The sequence below is a fragment of the Dermacentor silvarum genome, chromosome 3, assembly GCF_013339745.2.
Source record: "Dermacentor silvarum isolate Dsil-2018 chromosome 3, BIME_Dsil_1.4, whole genome shotgun sequence".
Taxonomy (NCBI): Eukaryota; Metazoa; Arthropoda; class Arachnida; order Ixodida; family Ixodidae; genus Dermacentor; species Dermacentor silvarum.
Genome location: NC_051156.1, coordinates 67,506,056 through 67,525,547, shown reverse-complemented (window position 1 = coordinate 67,525,547; position 19,492 = coordinate 67,506,056). Strand labels below are relative to the sequence as shown.

At 49.3% G+C, this 19,492-nt stretch overlaps 1 long non-coding RNA gene across 1 annotated transcript; it reads right to left on the bottom strand.

Annotated features, from left to right (window-relative positions):
* Positions 1–12,279: 12,279 nt before the first annotated feature.
* Positions 12,280–18,650, bottom strand: LOC125944492 (uncharacterized). Its single transcript, XR_007466236.1, has 3 exons — positions 18,615–18,650; positions 14,818–14,927; positions 12,280–12,399 (listed from the first exon to the last, which is right to left on the bottom strand). It is a non-coding gene; the product is annotated as an uncharacterized LOC125944492 (long non-coding RNA).
* Between the last annotated feature and the right edge of the window lie 842 nt (positions 18,651–19,492).

Genomic DNA, 19,492 nt, shown 5'->3' with positions numbered 1-19,492 from the left:
CACCGCTCCCTCGCTCTGCCCTCTCCCTTCCACCCTTCTCCCACTATATCCTTCTTTCTCCCCCCATTCCCCTCCCCTCAGATGCTGAGCCGTGCTCCCTATGAGGGCTGCAGAAATATGCATCTTTTCCCACCCCGAACCTCTACTACTACTACTACTCGCTCTTCAAAAGAGCGGCTCAAAAGATCCGGCTCGCTCCTGAGCGCTCAGGAGCCATCCGCTCTTTCGCCACGGCTCCCTCGCTCTTCAAAAGACCCGGCTCGCTCCTGAGCGCTCAGGAGCCATCCGCTCTTTTCGCAACGGCTCCCTCGCTCTTCAAAATATCCGGCTCGCTCCTGAGCGCTCAGGAGCGGGCCGCTCTTTTGAAGACCGAGGGAGCCGTGGTTCAGTAAGTGAGCGGCGGTTCTTTCGGAGTGAGGAAGCCGGTTCTCTCTCCTTGAATGAGCCTTGCCGAACCGTTCCGTCAGAGCTTGGTCTTCTGCTGGGTTTCGATGTTTTTTGATTTCTGACCGACGAATGGTGGCCAGTATGGCCGACTCGCGCTACTGGTACTCGCTCGCAGTGTGGGGTGTGCGCAGGAGTCCCCTTGGTTTTTTGTGCGTCTTATCGTGTGGCACCCGATGCCACCGAGGGGAGAAGTAAAGAAGTCTTAATTGGCAAAGGATGGTACCGTTCGTTGCCTGCTGCTGTTCGAACGATGTCGCACGACTCTCACCGATCGCACATCGTGCGCTGGTTCAAAAATGTCACAGTTTCGCCCTAAGGGCGAAGCAATGAATGCGATAGCAACACAGCAATGTCATACGAAGTAAGGTGAGCGGCTTTGGTAGCAACAACACGCAGAACTGTTGTCGACGCCATCGGCGTTTTGCCCGCGTTAGCTCAAAATGCGTGCGGCGTTGGTGACTGTTGCTGGAGCCTCTGATATAAATAGGCACTTGGTGCCGCAGCTAAACGTCGCCTCCCTTCCCTCCCCCTCCCCACGGCCTCTCGCGCGTCCGAAGAAGGCGCGTTTGCTCTACATATATGGTGATTGTAAAGGAGAAAAGAGACGCCTACTTCTGCAGCCCTTAAGCGAGCACGGCGCAGAACGCGCGTTTGTTCTCCGCCGTGCGTTCACTCCCCGTGAAAGACGCGCCCCTCGCGCCCTTTCACTCGCACATACAGCGTTCGGCGCGCGGCGACGATTTCATCTCCAAATGACGTCATACGGAACCTCACGGCGACGGCGACGGCGACGGCGACGCCGACGGCGACGGCGACGCCGACGGCAGAAATCTGCTTTTGAGTGTCCATATAATTGCTATCGCAATAATAACACTTCGAAGATGGTCTTCCGTGTCTTTAAAGGGCCCCTAAACCACCTCAGATATTTTTTGAACATTTCAAGTAAACGCGCATCGAGTTCAGAATGTCGTAACGATCAACGATGCTAAACAGTGCAGCGCTACGCGCTGCGGCAGCACCAAAAAAAAATAAAAAAAGTTGTCGCAGTTTCATCTGAAAGGCGAAGCATCAATTGCGATAGCAAATTTGTAGAGAGCTATACGGAGTAATGATATTAGCTTTATCAGCTGTATAAATTTGGACATGCAGCAGCACCGGCAACGCGCAGAACTGTTGTCGACGCCGTCGGCGTTTTTCCCGCGTTCGCTCAAAATGCCTGCGGCGTTGGTGACTGTTGCCGGAGCCTCTGATATAAATAGGCATTTGGTGCCGCAGCTAAACGTCGTCTCCCTTCCCTCCCCCTCCCCCCCCCCTCCCCCACGGCCTCTCGCGCGTCGAAAGAAGGCGCGTTTGCTCTACATATATGATGATTGTAAAGGAGGAAAGAGACGCCTACTTCTGCAGCCCTTAAGGAAGCACGGCGCAGAACGCGCGTTTGTTCTCCGCCGTGCGTTCACTCGCCGTGAAAGAGCGCGTCCCTCGCGCCCTTTCACTCGCACATACAGCGTTCGGCGGCGCGCGGCGACGATTTCATATCGATTGACGTCATACGGAACCTCACGGCGACGGCGACGGCGACGGCGACGGCGACGGCGACGGCAACGGCGACGGCGACGCCGACGGCAGAAATCTGCTTTTGAGTGTCCATATAATTGCTATCGCAATAAAAAAAACAATGCCGTTCTTCTCCCCTGGCCTTTCCGGTATCCCCAGCGGTCGTCACTATGTCAGCAGGGCGAATCTGGTGATGTCAACTACGGAAACGATGTTCATTGGTTGAACAAGAACCCACGACTTCCGGTTAGTCTGCTAGCAGATACGCACGCTTTCTGCTCTTCCTCGTCGTGTTGCTCGTTTGTGCGCTCTTGCGAATCGGTAATTACAGCCCGCAACGCAAGTGCCAAATCGCTCGCGTTCCAACACAGTCATGCTTAGCGGTCTGATTAGCTGCGCGAACAGTGCGACAATGTTTACCTTTCCAGACGTGCGCGCAACACAGGGTCTATAGCGGTACGCTTCGCATAACACGGGCTGGCACCGCAGCAACAACGGGTAGCTGAGAAGCGCTGAGTCCACGTTACCGGCACGGTAACTCGTCGCACGCCGTTTGCCATTCGCGGGCCGCGGTTCGACAGCGGTTTTTGCTCGCGAACGGCGAGATTTCCTTGCGGTACGTACAGAGGATGACACCGGGACTCATTTGTGCGGAAGCCTCACCGCCGCTGATCGCTCGACGGCGCCGATATCGTCGCTAGGCCTTTTCTGGTTCCCTTCAAAGCTAAAACGGACGGCGCTTCGAAATGAAATACCGACGCTCACAAGCCGCAATATTTTCTTATCGTTGTTATCGCTCTTCGCAACACTTGTACACAAAGAAGAAAAATGCGCTGATATTAGCGGCGCCGTCGGCTGTGATGCGAGCACAGCCGAGCCCGTCGTCTCCCGGCTGCAGCTGATGTTTTCGTTGACGGTGGCGGAGGCGCGCAGGTTCGCGGTCGTCGATTGGGCCGTTGATGGTGCAGCGGGTGGGGCGCCGGCCGAACTGCCGTCTACTTTGGACACCTCTCGCACGGCAGACGTTCTACAGCACTGGCGGACGGTTCGCCGTCGGTATATGTGCCGCTAGCGGGGACGTGACCGGAAGTATGCAGTGTTTTGAGAAGCGCGTTGGCGATGACGGATGTCACGTGACCTTTTGAGAAGCACTCGGCGAGGAGTGGAGAACAGCCGATGAGGAGAGAAGCGAAGGAAAGAGCGAAACGAACGAGAGCCGTTCTTCGATCATCAAACGCGTGTAACTCCCCTATTACGGCACCATTTCGAAAAATTCTCGCGGCTACGCGTTCGTTGTAGACTCGTGCACAACTGCAACACCACAACTAAATTTCGACCTCTAGGTGGTTTAGGGGCCCCTTAACGACAAGAGGTGAACGTACAGTTTACGTCCTGGTCTTGATTTGTGCTAATGAGTGTAGTCATGAAAATGTCGCCCATGACATCCACTTACGTGCATTTTCTGAGCGTGTATCATTAGCACGTCAATAAAACGAGGCCAATGATCTGTTGTGTTGTAATAAAACTTCATTTCTTTGTTTTCTTTTTTTTTGTCCTGGTGTATGATGGCATGATCGCCAGTATCGCGCGTGCACTCAAGAGAAAAAAAAACGAAAGGTGCGTGCGGCAGTTTTGTGAATCTTTCGTATGACTTTTGTATTGTACTTCAAGAAATGATTTCTACATTCATTTTTCATGGCGTTACAGCTTACTCATATTATAGTGAACGTACGTATGTGAATAAATGAATAAAGTGGAAACATAATGTACAATCATTTTGTGTTCTTAGTTTGACAAAAGTTGATTTTAAAGTACCACAAGAATGGAAAAGCTTCTGTAATGACGATAAAGTTACAGTTTTTTTTCTGAAAAAAATTATGTTGCATTCTGCCTGTCACAGTATCATAAGCATTTTATCCCCAATATCAAAAAAGAAAGCTTCATTATAACAAAAAATTCACGCTTCTAATATATGTAAAAATATTCTCTAAACATAGCTAAAATACTAATAACACGGTTATTAAATTATGCATATATCGTTTTTTTTTTCAAAGCCACATAACTATAGATTATGCATAACACAGGTTACACGTTTGAGTGAACCGGTGAGCCGTTGAAATGAACCGGTTCATTTCAGTGAGCTGAGCCGTTCCGAGCCGCTCACTGAAGTGATCCGTTTTGCCCATCTCTAGTGCGCAGTTCTCGCCACTTAGTTGTGTTGGAGCGAGAGGCAACACGAAGGTCAATTCGCTCGATGCTGCGGCCGCTATCTTGAAAGCGATCTGCGATGGGGACAGAGTGCGAGTGCTGGTAGCTTCATGTGCGCTGTGTTCTCGCCACTTAGTTGTGTTGAAGCGAGAGGCAACACGAAGGTCAATTCGCTCGATGCTGGGGGCGCTATCTTGAAAGCGATCTGCGACGGGGACAGAGTGCGAGTGCTGGTAGCTTCGTGTGCGCTGTGTTCTCGCCACTTAGTTGTGTTGAAGCGAGAGGCAACACGAAGGTCAATTCGCTCGATGCTGCGGGCGCTATCTTGAAAGCGATCTGCGATGGGGACAGAGTGCGAGTGCTGATAGCTTCGTGTGCGCTGTGTTCTCGCCCCTTAGTTGTGTTGAAGCGAGAGGCAACACGAAGGTCGATTCGCTCGATGCTGCGGGCGCTATCTTGAAAGCGATCTGCGACGGGGACAGAGTGCGAGTGCTGATAGCTTCGTGTGCGCTGTGTTCTCGCCCCTTAGTTGTGTTGAAGCGAGAGGCAACACGAAGGTCGATTCGCTCGATGCTGCGGGCCCTATCTTGAAAGCGATCGTCTCACGCGACGGACGGACGGACGAGTTTGCTCGTTGGGTAGGCATCAAAATGCTTGCGCATCTGAAAGACACCGATTTCAGCTGCTTCTTGCAATAAACTCATGGAATGCAGAGAAAATAAACGAGTTGTTTTGCTACAGTCACTTCATCGTTTTCACCTGTAATAGCGCTTGTCGCTACTTAGGCAAGACAGTCTATCATCTCATTTTCGACCATAATATTAAGGTACTCATCCAGATCGTGATATATCATCGTGAATCAAAAGAAAAAGGCACGGTTTCCACTCGGGTGGATGAATAAAAATTTGGAGGATGCTTAAGTTTCGCCTTTAGGAGTGGAACGCGATAGCATTCAAATATCCCTAACTGCTTGTCACGCTTCGCGGCAACTGCAGCATGTTTTTTGTTATTTCGATAGCAATTATATGGACACTCCAAAGCGGATTTATGCCGTCGGCGTCGCCGTCGTCGTCGCAGTCGCCGTGAGGCTCCGTATGACGTCAACGGCGATGAAATCATCACCGCGCTCCGGACGCTGTATGTGCGAGTGAAAGGGCGCGAAGGACGCGCGATTTCACGGGTAGCGAACGCACGTCGAAGAGCAAACGCGCGTTCTGCGCCGTGCTCCCCGAAGGGCTGCAGAATTAAGCGTCTCCTTCCTCCTTTACAATCACCATATATAGAGAGCAAACGCCACTTCTTCCGTCGCGCGAAGGCTGTGGGGGGACGGGAGGGAGGGAGGGGAGGCGACGTTTAGCTGCGGCACCAAATGCGTATTTATATAAAAAATGTCAGTTTCGCCCTAAGGGCGAAGCAATGAATGCGATAGCAACACAGCAATATCATACGAAGTAAGGTGAGCGGCTTTGGTAGCAACAACACGCAGAACTGTTGTCGACGCCATCGGCGTTTTGCCCGCGTTAGCTCAAAATGCGTGCGGCGTTGGTGACTGTTGCTGGAGCCTCTGATATAAATAGGCACTTGGTGCCGCAGCTAAACGTCGCCTCCCTTCCCTCCCCCTCCCCCACGGCCTCTCGCGCGTCTGAAGAAGGCGCGTTTGCTCTACATATATGGTGATTGTAAAGGAGGAAAGAGACGCCTACTTCTGCAGCCCTTAAGCGAGCACGGCGCAGAACGCGCGTTTGTTCTCCGCCGCGCGTTCACTCCCCGTGACAGACGCGCCCCTCGCGCCCTTTCACTCGCACATACAGCGTTCGGCGCGCGGCGACGATTTCATCTCCAAATGACGTCATACGGAACCTCACGGCGACGGCGACGGCGACAGCGACGGCGACGGCGACGGCAGAAATCTGCTTTTGAGTGTCCATATAATTGCTATCGCAATAAAACGTTGCGAGGCGAGAAGGTGGGTACGATTTCCGACGCTGCTCGACGAGTGTCCCATTCTGATCTCGTCGAACACCTCGGAGCCGCCCCCAGTGGCACCGGCAAAAGTCACCAACGCCGCGCGCGTTCGGTGCGAACGCGGGCAAAACACCGACGACGTCGACAACAGTTCTGCGCAGTGCTGGTGCTGCTGTATGTCCAAGTTTATACGGCTGATAAAACTACTATCCTTACTCCGTATACCTCTCTACTAATTTGCTATCGCAATTGATGCTTCGCGTTTCGGGTGAAACTGCGACAATTTTTTTATCAACCTTCTCCACCGCGTGCGGCTGCCGTGGTAGCGAGTGCCATCTGGATGGTGTTGTTGCAAGGAACCAAGCGGGCGCGCCGTTGTATGAATGGTAGAAACGCTGGAAAAGGAGTTTGTGTTTGAGTTCCCACGCAACAGAATTATGTTTTCTCGTATACTGAAATTACAATCTGACGCTATCATGTCTGTACGTAGTGTTTTATGTTGTACTTTACCATTTTTCTGACGCATTGTACATTGAGAAATTCAATTAGTCCAGTATCGCCTGTGCACCACGTGGAGGGCCTGCATGGTTGTGGTTAGGAATGATTTTTCGTGAAACGACGTTCGGCGCCGACACCATATTTCTTGCCACTCGGGGTCTTTAATGCTATCGCCTTAATATGGACAAGTGATTTATTCACAAATGTAGGGTCGCAGGTCACTGATTGGAGAGGAGAACACACGGTATGGTAAATGGGCCTTCACAAAAAAGTGGTCTCCTTAGATGGAACAACTACAGAGAAACGAAAAGGGTGGCGAGTGACATCGTGCAAGAGAAAATTAAATGGATAAGTGAACGCTGGGTGCAGGACCTACACAAAATAGACAAAGGCGCACGACAAAGATACAGGAACCTTGTAAGAGCATTCGGAGGTCCAACTAAATATTCCCAAACGGCTATAGGGATGAAGACGGTAACATCTTCAAAATATGCGACGCGCTGCGGTACATCACAGACGCTGTTAGGGATACCTTTGGCACAAAAGATAGTGTATTTCCGACTCAAACAGATCCAGCAACAACAGAGAAGCCTGCGAGATGAACATTGAGCATAGAAGACTTTTACTGGGGAAAAGCAGAAGAAAATGTCCCTAATAGCACGGCCGCTGGACCCGATGAAATCTTACTACAGCTAATCAAACACCTGGGTCCAGAGAGCAAAGCACTGCTGACTAATGCTATAGAGCAAGTGATTAAAACGAAAAAATACCAGTTGGGTGGAGCGAAAGCAAGACAAACCTTATCTACAAAGGTAAAGGTGATTAGGAAAGACGAGCTCGTACAGGCCAGTTACAGTAACGTCGGTAATATATAGAATGGCAATGCAAGCCATAAAATTAGAATTGTCGAAGTGGGTCGAGAAAAATGTTATACTGGGGGAACTACAGAATGAGTTCAAACCAGATACACGCTTAGAGGATAATATGGTTGTACTAAGAGCATAGAAATTACAATACGCCGAAAATGTACCTTTATTGATAGCATTTCTAGATATTAAGGGAGCTTACGACAGCGTAGACAGGGAATTGGTATGGGATATACTCAAGCACAAAGGCACATATGACTATTTCGTGGAGCGCTGAAAGATATAGAGACAAGGCCGGAAATGTAATGAAGTGGTAGAAGTTCACGAAGGACTGCAGCAAGGATGTCCTCTGTCTCAATTCTTGTTCACGCTTCACGTTAAGAGTAGAGAAAGATGACTGCAAAATAGTTCATTCTGGTTTGATTTATCATACGGTTTTATTTATCTCGACGGGTTGAACGTGGTTTCCTCGCCGCACGGCGACGTTCCTCTTTCTACACGGACACCACCATGCAAAGACGCACAGCTGCGATGTTACAAGTGCTAACTATACGACACCGAAGTGAGACCACGGAGAACAACAAGCGGTCTCAGCCACGCTGGCTGACAGGGACCCGGGACCGTTATATGCAGACGCGTCTTGGGACCCCCCGTTTCGGATATCTGCCGTGGCTTTCGTAGCTCCATTTGGTGTCTACACGCAGTTATGGCGTCAGCCACCGCACACGACGACATGATCGTTCGAACTGGAGGCAATATAACGGGCCTTAAAAGCGTTAATATCCCACGCAGAGTCACAGCCACAATATCTGCGGCAGCAGTACACAGTGTTACGGACTCGATGGAGGCCGTTATAGCTTTGACTGGCACGCTGCTTTAACACTCATGGCCGCATCACATCAAGCTTCTGGCTAAAGCCCGGCAGCGCCAACACCACATCGAGATGTGTGTGGTTGGAATGAGTACCCGGGCAAGTGGCTGGAGCTGGAAATGGTGCTGCCCACTGTGCAGTGAGTGCACTTCCGAGACTCCGCTCGCTCGACCGGGGGTGTGTCGCCTCCAGGGTATACGGGAAGGGTACATCGATACGAATATCGACTCTGCGCACCAGCTTCTTCAACCAAGTTCCAGAGGACTATTAAAGTGCCGCGTGTGTCGCCTGCAGGGTATACCATGCAGGCGACACACGCGGCACTTTAATAGTGCTCTGGACCTTGCTTGAAGAAGCTGGTGCGCAGAGTCGATATTCGTATCGATGCACCCTTCCCCTCCTTCCGTCCTTCTCACTAAGGACTCAGGCCATGCTGTGCGATTCAAGATGTATTCCTCCATTCATGCATCCAATTTCTGCAGTGTTGGGACACGATTGTACTTGTAACGTGTTCTTTTGACTTTGACCCTTCGGTGTATACTAAGTCACCGTACCTTTTCTGAAGTTCTAGGATATCTTGTATTATACTTGTGTTCACGAGGCGTTTCTTTTGTTGTTGGGATATGTTCCAATGAAATAAAAAAAAATCTGGAAACATACCACAGGACCAGTCTGTTGACATGGCGGAGCGCGTTGCTTAGGACACTTTATTCTTGGCACATCCTTCCAACCGAAGAATAAGTAGTCTGATAGTGTGTGCGCCTGGTGTTTCCTTTTCTTGTCTCGTTTTTGGCGTGCTGTTCTCACCTAGTGCGTGTTTTTTTAGCATAGTGTACTCTGCTCGTGGTGTTTGTAACAAAGATGTGGAACATATTCGGGAGACCTATAGTTCTTGAGTAAGGCTTCTCCGGTGCTCCAAGCAGGGTTCATTGCATTCGGTTTCTAGATATTTCACCGGTGAAGTTCTCCATGGACCAGTTGCTAGGTGTAACCCGTGGTATGTGCGAGGTCAAGTCCTTCTATGTAGGCCTGTCTTGCTGAACCATAAACTATGCAGCCATGGGTAAGTATGCTGCGCCTTAAAGAGCGGTGTATACGTAAAATGCATGTCCGGTCAGCACCACAATGCTTCCATGATAGAAACTTCAAAATGTGAGAATGAGTACGTTATTTGGCTTACATTTTCAGCTGGTAATGTGGGAAATTATGTTTTGTTTGCCATAAAAACAGTTCTCAATTTTTTTCTTCATCGTCAACTAGCAATTAGATTCCATGCAATATAGAAACCAAATCTGAATCCAAGCCACCTTTTTGTTAAAAAAAAGCAGCGAGGGATTTTGTGGGGTAAATGAAAACTTTTTTTTCTTCCTATTGTGTCAGCCTGCTAGTCGTAAGATGGATCTGCCTTTCACTCGTAGACATATCTAAGGGAAGGCGTCATGTCGTTGAGTTAGAGTATACAGAAGACGATATTTCAGTCTATCAGCACTACGAAAAGCATAGTACTTAATACGTTACAATTTTGATGGTTACAATTTTGATGGTCACGATTTTGACGGTATAAAAGTTATCCTAGATCTGTTCCTGACGACCACCTGAAGGTAAAAAATAACCATACATTTTCATTCGTTTCACAAATTCACGGTCTCCTTTTCTCGTGCATCTCGGCTTTTTTACAAGCGAAGCTTGACTATGTGTAGCCTGAACGTCTGTGTCTGTTCGCAGAAACTATCACCATAAGCAATGGCTCGAGTGTCGTTGTCTTCTTTTACAGCTGGCACGTTGGCGCCCCTCGGCGCCACCGCACGAACGCGCTCGTGCCACTGCTCCCGCATCCGTCGTCGTCGTCTTCTATCATAGCTGACTTCGTTGCCGCTCATCTTTGCAGCGTAGAACTTCTCTTCTGCCGTCGTAATGGGGAGGGCGAGTTTACAGGGGTATGAGCCATTACTTAAGGTGGTATGAGCCATTCATTGTCTTACGTAACAGACAGATTTAATTTTGAAGCAATTTAATTTTTGAAGAATCACAAGCGGCAATGGCGGGCGGATGCTGCTAACCACGCCGTCGAGAAAGCTCGAGACATCGAACGCAAGCGTTTGTGGTTCGACAACAATGTTCGACAACTTGGCCCTCATCAGTGGGATCCGTTCAATTACGACCAACACTTTCGAGGACTTGACATCATCATCTGCATTTCGTGTTTAATATAGATGTTTTTGGCGGCCAACTTGTCTTCAATGACGTCACCAGTATCCACACAATGCACATCTCGTTAATCCCAAGGGCACATTTCAGTAAACAAACTTGATGGCAAAGGGAACGGTTGGGTATGCAAAGGGCCAAGCTTCGCTTATCATCCATCGTCACGGAGGCGACGACCAACTATTTCTTTATTTTACGTTTTCGCGAAGCTTTACCTGCCTTGGGTTGTCTTGGAAGCTCCTTCACGCAGTGAACACCTGTAGCGTTTCACGTCCGTTAAGTGATACAGCGTTAACGTACATATTCGACGACTTTTTTTCAACGGTAATTAAAAAATCAAAAATACATTACGGTGCATCCAACAGAGACACATGGTATCTGAAATGCTTCATTTCTAGCTTATGTAATTGCTCTCACATTCTGCTTATATGTAACCACATGTTGATATGGCATCGGGGTTTGCAACGTGGATGTCGTAATGACTTGCTGGGCAATGGCACCTCTTGCGACTGGTACAGGAAGCGTTGTGAAAAAGTGTTTATGTGAAGAAAAGTATTAAACAAAGTATTAAATGCCTCCACAGCTCACGCAATCCCGTCATCAATGAATAACTCTCAACACGTACGCCACAAAATCGACCGCAGAGGCGCCCCTCCAAGCCTATCCGGTAACGTACGCTATGGAAAGGTCCTTTGTCAGGTCAATATTCTTCGTCATTTCCCTCTCCTCGCCACAGATATGTGATATGCCCCTTGCTACGCCTACTAGGCGAAACGGCGACGCCAAACATGGTGGAAGAGGTACAGAAGCTAGGTGCGCATACATGCGTGGGACAGTAATGCAATAGCATTATCAGGTGCAACAGCTCGCGTTGCAACTGTCTCCTCCTCCTCGGTGCTTTTGTTTCCTTTATCGCTTATTCATTATTTATTGCTTCCTATAACCAACGCCTTTTATAATCAACCCATTTAAACCTCTTAAGATGACACGTATTGTGCATTGATATAAGGACCGGTACACCTCGTTACCGCCTTTCATTAGGTTCCCAGGATAATCCCTGTTTTGATTAGACTAATACACTGTCTCCGGAATCGGCCCGTTTTTTTTTTTCTCTGGTTCGAGCCATGCGAGAAAACTTTGTTGCAGGTACCATGGCCTTTCGCTTACGCCTTACGTCCTTTCATGCTTGTTTCCTTAGTCGACATGTCAAATATGAAACAGCTAGACCTAAAAAAAAACTGGGTTGATAACAAATCATTCGGGCATTATTTTACAAGCATGCACGACCTCTGCAATCTTCTCAATTGGCTCGTACCCATGTAACCGGGACCGGCCTGCTTTACATGGCAAGAAAACAGACGGACAGCCAGGAAACCAGGGATGGGCGAGCAAAGAAAGCAACGCTATAAACAAATTACGCAATAATGTTACCGCAGTAGTCGGGACCTAAGCCCGTTTCTTTCTTTCTGGTTCGATCCCTGCGAGAAAACGTTTTTTTCCGTTACCGTGGCCTGTCGCTCCCGTCTTACGTCATTTCATGCTTGTTTCCGCAGTCGACATGTCAAACATGAAACCACTAGACCTAAAAAAAAACTGTTCTGGTAGGATTGTCGCCGTGTATAGCTGCACACAAAGACACACGCACCTATACGTGGTTTTTTTTTTCTTGCTTTCTTTAATGGTCATAGTGCACGTTCTTTTCTCATCTCACAAATAATCAGCGTCCGGTAAAAATAAAGGCCAGGCACACAGCATTAATCTCCTCCTGGGACTTAGCCGACGTTCCTGTAAAGAGACTCAGCGTGAGTGTTTAGAAAGCAAGGTGTACAGGAGAAAGAATTGAGCCCGAACAAGCTGTAACATCCCTGAAAAAGAAGCATTCCACGTAGAGGTGCGTTAAGCCATTGTAAACATTGGACACATGCCAACTTATATCAGCAGGCGGCGCAGCAAGAACACTTCAGGCGCTCCTCCCGAGCCCCTGATGCTGTTCTTGCGTAAACACATTTTTAACCGATGTTGCATTACATGCGCAAGGACGGTAACTTCACACTAGAACTATCGCTACTGCTAAGGCGAACTTATTACTGTTCACTGCCACTGAAATGAATAGACAAAACTTCCTGGATGCTTACTTACTACCGTTGTTCCGTAAAAGACTGTTGGGAGAGAAAGAACGCGCCGTAAATAATTACTCGACTTCTTCGCCATTGACATACTTTTTCAGACTCGACAGAACCTCACCAACCTGGTTTACATACAACACATCAATTTCCTAAAGTAAGGCGAGCGATCGCCAATTGCCACAAGAATCCCGCAGTAAAATATACCATACCAATGGCCACAGTGTGCATTATTTGAACACTTCAATGTCTGTAAGCAGTTATTTATTAGTTTCGTTGTATGTATATTCTGTGAGAACAGTTTCTTACATGTCGTATTCACACAATTAACGCAGCACAGATCCGTTTTTCGTCAAGCTCCTCGGAAAGATTTTCGCGCTTGGCTTCTGAACTTTGTGCACACACAGAATGGGGGGAGGGGGCGGGGTCCCGTTCACACATTTATTTCATCTGAAAAAGTATGTTAAAGGTTCGATAAAAGTCTGGCTAGTCATCGCCTGCCCCGATGTAGAGTTCCGCGATGTTTCGACATTCTATGCTTAGAGCACGTTTGATCCAGTAAATCGAGGCGCCAAGTGAGCGGGCCACATATGGCCAAAAAGCGCAAGGGCCATGCTAATGAGTTGTCAATAGAGACCTGCTTATGTAATGCGGCTCTATATGACCTAAAATATTTGTTCCAGAGTGCCCAAAAAAGTGTTTATTAAATATATCACGATGGCATGGCAGGCGTGGATATATGTTGAGATTACAGAACATTTCGCAGGCATTCAAAAGGCCACGCCTATTTTTTTTTCGTTCCACTGCTGTCGCGATGCAATCTATCTACCTGTAAACTTTGCGCATCTTCAGATATTTGTCCCTGGAAGCAAAACAGCCCATACAACTCTATGTAAGCAATAGCGGGCGCTTCTACACTTGGGCGCTGTGTGCTCTAACGTGGGATTGGTGTGGAATCTAAACATTCCGAATCTGCGCGGTGGGTTACCAGGGACGCAGTAGGGGCGGGAGGCTCCGCATTTGACAGCCTATAGATTCTTTAACGTGCACCTAAAGCACGAAACACGCGGCTCCTTGCGTTCAATGTGGCTGCCGCGGCTGCGAGCAGAATCCGCCACGCATCCCGCTCACAAGTGCAAAGCCACAACCCCTGAGCCACAGAGACGGGTACGTGACCAGACGTGCTGCTGGAACGCGTGCACAATGTGGTTTGTGAAGCAAAAAAAAGTATTCCCATTAGCCTACACGTTGCCGTAGCGATGTTGAAGCATAGCACACGTTAAAGTCATATGTACAAATGAGAAATATCACTTGCACCACTTTCATGACACCCGTCCCCAAATTGGTTGAAGAAAGCATTAGCCTTACAGATAAGATCGTATCTTAAGTGCCATAAGGAGGCTTTTGGAGAACTCAGCTGGGCTTGGCTTTTTGCAGTTTCAAGACGTGTCCTAAAGCCGAAGAATAAAAAATTATTTATTGAGCCTAATCGTTTGAGTGCTCATTGCGATTTGTCATGCAAGTAGTTTGCGCCTCTTCAGGTAATTCCCGTGAGCATCCCGAACTGCGCTTTATGGGTGATTATTTTTGGAAAAGATATGCAAATATTCGAACGAAAAAAAATACACGGTATACACGCACATACATGTGCAATTATTTCTATGTGTTTTACACTCTTCCGGAAGTGTACAAGTGCTTTCCAAGTGGCTGTGAAAATTCTAATCTATCTTCCCCATTTCTTTTCCTTATCAAGTGATTTAGACCTTGTACGCTGTAATGTTGAGCTGTCACATTTCGACACCATCGGTATTGTCCGAAGCAATCGAAGGTCACGACCCCTAAAAAGAAATTACCACTCAGGCGGTATATTGTTGGCGGTATAGGCGGTATCCACTCTATAAATATAGTCATAGAGATAAGATGCACTGTATCCCGCAGGCAACATTACTGCAGTTCCAGATTGTTGGATGGCGAAACCACAAGCAAACGACCAAGTTTAGAAGGAACTAAAAGTCCGGAAACTTCTGCGTCAAGGCGCCGGATCAGGTTCGACAGCAAACAGGAAAGACGGGGCACTCACTGTCGTCTGAGAGCAGCGTGAAGAGGACGGCGAAAAGCGTGCAGCTGATGAGCAGGAGCATGGCGCTCATTGCCATCACCACGAAGCGCTCCCGGCTGTTGGTGACCGAGCTGCGTAAGAAATGAAACGGCCAGTTAGGGAGTTGCACGCCATCGATGTAATTACAATTTGTTGTTTGAGCAGGACATCCATTGCTTTTGTTGGATCACTCTCCGGGTTTGGTTAGTACGTCCGGCGTACAAACAAAATTAACCCGATGGTGGGAATCAGCCGTTTCCCAAAGTGCAGCCTCATGCATTACCAATTAAAACGCGGATGCATACACACACGAAAAACTTGGAGGACGCTTAAGCTTCGCCTTTAAGAGTGCAACGCGATAGCATTCAAAGATTCCCGACTGCTTCTCAAGCTTCCCTGCCACTGCCGCTTATGTACCCGTAATGTTTATCTGCAAACACTGGCGGCGAACGCTATGCACGAAGGCGAGCTTTTCATTTTAGATGCGAAGCAGCTTATGGTCGGGGCTATGTCACTCCCTTCCTCCCTCCGCCATGCGGCGTCCACACCTCTACTGCGCATGTACGCCAAGCTCCGGCTTCCGGAAGCCGGAACCTGAAGCCGGCGTCCGCTTCCCGTTCCGCTTCCACATCCGCTTCCACATCCGGTTCCACTTCCGGGTCCGCTTCCAGTTCCGGAAGCCAGCTTCCGGCTTCCAGAGAACGCTTCCGGCGTTTTGCCCGAATGATCCGCCGGTGCTTCGCCCACTCATCATCATTCACTTCGTGAATATGCGGTGCTCAGAAGAGGGCTCGAGCCGCTGCCACGAATCGGCAGCGGCGACAGGCCGATACCGAACTTCGGGCTAGCGAAGCCGAAAGGAAACGTCAACGCAGCCGAGAAGCTGCTACTGATGCAACGAGGGCTTGCGTAGTGGGAACTTGAGTCGGCCCCATGGCTGCTTCGCATACTACTCAGGGTTCCCCTATGGGAAGATGGTGTAATTTTTTTTCCTTTCCCTGCACGGCGGGATCCGCCGCTGCCGTGGCTACGCTAGGGAGCCTACATGCAACGCTGTGCATGTAGGCTCCCTATGACTACGCGGAGGCGAACGCCATCTGGATGATATTGCTCCTAGCGGGGCCACGGATTGCACCTAGCGTGGCAGGCCGCTCCCACTAAGGCAGACCTCAAACAGCAGGTGGAAAAGGGTTTTGAGTTTCCGCGTAACAGCATTATATTTTATCGTATATTCAAATTACAGTCCGATCCTATCATGTCTGTAGGTTGTGTGTAAATCGTACTTTGGGAGTTTTCTGACGCATCTTGAGAAATTCAGCTATGCCAGTAACGGCTATGCGCCACGCGGAGGGCCTGCGTGGCTCCGGATGACCTTTCTCTAACGGACGCGGACACCGACGCCGGATATTCTGCGACACGGGGTCCTTAACGCTGTCGCGTTAATGAGACCATGACGAGTACTTTTCGAGTGAAAGATACCGCTATGAGTCGCTCTGCGCATCTGTCCCGTCGCATACCAATCATCCAGCGCACCAGCTACCCGGCCCCCGCCTTTTCTCGTGGCAGCTACAGCTTCGAGACGCCATGCGACATTGCAGTTGTCGCGAATTCCGGCCGACTAAAGACAGACAGGGACAAGTTTCAAGCACAAAGCAACAAAATTTACCGACGGTTACGATATTCCCTAATGCGAAATTTGAGCGCAGCTCTATACGCGCTTTCATTTCGCGATATACGGAGGCAAAGAATTTGAGAGATACATGTACCAAAGTTGGCAATCGTCGTATATCTGATCTGCAGATCAAACCCGTCGGCTTTTGCACGTGACTCCTAGAAGGTTCCAGTGTAATCGCTGGTACCGCTTGTCTTCCAGAAAGTACTACACAAATCGCGTCGCGCATACGATCAGATTACAAAACAATCGCAAACCATGACAATCGAAACAAGCGCGAATGAGACCAAACCAAGCAAACCAAACAAGCGCGAGCGAGAGCTGAGGAGAGCGGACGATAGGTACGAAACTAGCGGTCCGGCTGAGACCAGATACCAGTACGCATGGAGCTGTCGGGCCGGTCCGCATGAATCCAGTTTCCTGCGCGCACGTCACTGCAGCGGCAGCTCTCATTGGTCTCCACCGTTCGAGGCTCGCGTCCTTCTTTCATCTTTCGCTGTTGCGCTCGTTCGCTCGGTTACGCCGCCGCCGACGACCGACGACGTTCGCCGCAGGAACGGGCCATTAAGAACTGCGCTCTAAAATGCATAGCTAAAGAACAATGACACAAACCAGCCATAAACAGACAGTGCACGGGCGTTGAGAACACCTACCGCTGTACACAGTATATAGTATATGCCCTACTCGAAAAGGGCTGACCGTTCGAAAGTCATCTTGTCTGACGTGTTGCTCTCTCGGAGAAACCACCGTGGCACAAGAAGGCTCATGTCGTCAGGAGCCGGTCCTTGCACAAGACGTTGTATTCAAGGGATGGCGCTGCTTTTGTTCATTAAAGGGCTTTATTTCGCCGCCGAGGAACTAAACTTTTGCGCTTTGGTTGGATCTTTGCCCCCTTGGCGTCTCCCGATCGTGATGCTTTATGGCATTCTGTTTGAAACGGGGTGGTCAGAAATAGTCACCTAGCCTGCTTGAGCTAATCAAGGCCGGTATATTGTAGCGATGCCTTTCCGATGCTAATGCCTTTTCGCGCTTGGTCCGTGGTCAAAGCGACGGTCCACTCACGTTATCAACGGGATCAGCTGGCCGTGAGTGGTGGATGATAAGACAAGTATAGAATAAGGCATAAGGCATCGCTACAAAGTACTGGCCCAGGTATGCTACAGTTGTGCCATTTTATGATTAGTTCGAAAAAATTAGACCCCAATCCACGCTGTCAAGGTGGTTGGCCAGCGAATCTGTGGTTTCACCTGGTCCGATAGAACAATGTGACGTAAGCCTTCAACAGCGTCCTGCCAAGCCTGAGCACGACGACGTTCTGCATACGGACGTTCCTGTTCTCGTCGCTGCTCATTATGTACACGCTGCTCTTCGGGAGTCCTAACTATGCGGGGCCTTTCCATAGCGCTATCACAACCCAAATGCAGTCATTTGCTAGGCGGTTCATCTTTTACATATTAAAGCGTAGCGACGGCACTCCCTGCTTCGTATGCTACAGTTGCCGCTTCCCGGCAACAGCAGCTTCTGTAGCCATAATCTTTACTGGGAAACGCTTGCGGCGAACGCTATGTGATTCGCGTTGTTCAAATGCACCTCATGCCGCGGACGCGCGAAGGTGAACTTTCTGGTTCTTTTAAAAGCGATAGCTATAAGGGCCCCATTACGCTCCACACAGTAAGCGAGGGACTAGCGATAACAATTATTTGCTGCAAGCTATTAAAAGTACAGAATATCTACGTTCCAAGTCCCTTGTGTGCAGCAAGAACAAATCTATCGCTAACGAGTACACCCGCGAGGGATTAGGTAGAAAACAAACGATCAGACAGTGACCACACCGAGGAACTTTACTGAATCAGAAACATTGCTCTCGTAGGCGACGTGGCCCGTATACTTTTTACAAAGAGTGTACAACTGTTCATAGAGCAATTAAAATGCGAGGGAAAAAATTACCAATAAATTCGAGCATCTACGGAGAGACGCAAAGAAAACTCTGTGGAAGTGGCCGTCAGAACGGTTTCTACAAGGTTTGCTGTCGCCACAAGAAAAAGCGAGGAAAAGAAAAGAGCGCACAAATCCAACTTCTAGTGACAATTAAGCCATCCGCACTTACGTGTAATCTGGCGTCACCACAATCTGCATGCGCCTCCTGGAAAACAGAACAACGCAGGATTTGTTTCACACAGCAGACAGAGTTCCGCATTACTTTCGGTACAAGCTCGCACACGCACATTTCAATGCAGTCGAAGTAGCTAAACCATTACAACAATCACCATTCAGACCCTGAACAGCGCAGCATAGGAGTGGTTTGCCGGTGGTGAAGATTCTCGTGAAGGAAGCGTATTCTGTTGCCCACGCATGGGGAGAAAATTGCTGTGGTTGTAAGCGCGAGAACTACGATATGATTATGAGGCACGCCGTAGTAGGAGACTCCGGATTAAGTTTGATGACCTGGGCGCCTTTAACTTGCACCGAATACGCAGTACACTGGCGTTCTTTCATTTCGCCCGCATAGTACTGATGCCGCGCGGCCGGGATTTGATCCAGCAGCGCGACGCCATAGCCGCTACACCACCAGGGCGGGTCCGAGGCAACCAACGAGGCAACGCGCAGAGCTGCTGCCAACGTCGCCCGCGTTTCCTGTTTCGTGCGTTCGCGCCGGGAAAACGCGGGCGGCGTCGGTAGCAGCTCGGCAGGTTTCGAGCAGCCATGCCCCAGAAGCTACTTTACAATTGCTAGTAGGTACAGCGGGGGCGTGGCACTGCGGGCCACGTGACTTCCGCTTAACACGTGTTTCCATGGCAATCGTGGATCTCCTAGGTGCCTAGGGACATAATTCCTTTCCCATCGCGGAAGCCTCACCTACATGCTTGCGCGAGCAAACGCCGTTGGCGCGCAGCGAAGCACAGACGGAACGTGCGGAAGGATCAATTTTCGTGACAAAACTTCTTGCGTAGCTTCGACAGCGTTGCCCCTGATGACTGAAACGGA